Here is an 896-nt window from a genome sequence, read left to right as displayed (position 1 = left end):
AATTTATCTGTGGCAATAACACAACAGCCTACAATTTTATAATTTTAAACAATGTGTGTGTGTGTGTGTGTGTGTGTGTGTGTGTGCGTGTGTGTGTGTGTGTGCGTGTCTGTGTCTGTGTTTGTCCCCCCCCCACTATCGCTTGACAACCGATGCTGGTGTGTTTATGTCCCCATAACTTAGTGGTTTGGCAAAAGAGAGCGATAGAATAAGTACTATGCTCACAAAGAATAAGTCCTGGGGTCGGTTTGTTTGACTAAAGGCGATGCTCCAGCATGGCCAAGGTCAAATGACTGAAACAAATGAAAGAATAAAAGAATAAAATGGAAATTTGATTGTTTGACTATTAATGCATAAAGTATACAAGTGGCCCTCAAAAAACTTTCTGTGATTAAAGTGGCCTGCAATGTAATTCGAGTTGGCCAGACCAGGTTTAGACAACAGGAAGGGGCAGTGCTCTTGACATTCACAGGTTCTCTGAGACAGGAGAGATTGATAATGATGATATTCAACCTGAACATCTGTAAGTTAACACCTTCAGGAAAAGCATTAATAGGGAAGGAAATTCCAGAGAGTTAATATTTTGTAAGGAATATAAATGTGCTGGCCATATCACATGACTGAAGGACAACAGATGGACAATCTGTATGATGGAATGGTCACTAGCACAATAAACAAGATCAAATGGCCAACCAAAGACAAGATGGTAAGATGCTCACACACACACACACACACACACACACACACACACACACATATATATATATATATATGTGTTTGTGTGTTATTTCTTTACTACCCACAAGGGGCTACACACAGAGGGGACAAACAAGGACAGACAAATGGATTAAGTCGATTATATCGACCCCAGTGCGTAACTGGTACTTATTTAATCG

The 896-nt window shown here is 40.1% G+C and overlaps 1 protein-coding gene across 1 annotated transcript in view; it reads left to right on the top strand.

The window, feature by feature from the left end:
* Positions 1-896, top strand: part of LOC106882604 (uncharacterized) — a 137,282-nt gene that overhangs the window by 121,918 nt on the left and 14,468 nt on the right. The window lies entirely within an intron of this gene.

Source organism: Octopus bimaculoides, chromosome 4 (genome assembly GCF_001194135.2).
Source record: "Octopus bimaculoides isolate UCB-OBI-ISO-001 chromosome 4, ASM119413v2, whole genome shotgun sequence".
NCBI classification, from domain to species: Eukaryota; Metazoa; Mollusca; class Cephalopoda; order Octopoda; family Octopodidae; genus Octopus; species Octopus bimaculoides.
Note: the sequence above shows the minus strand (reverse complement) of the source record. Positions and strands in the feature narration are given on the sequence as shown.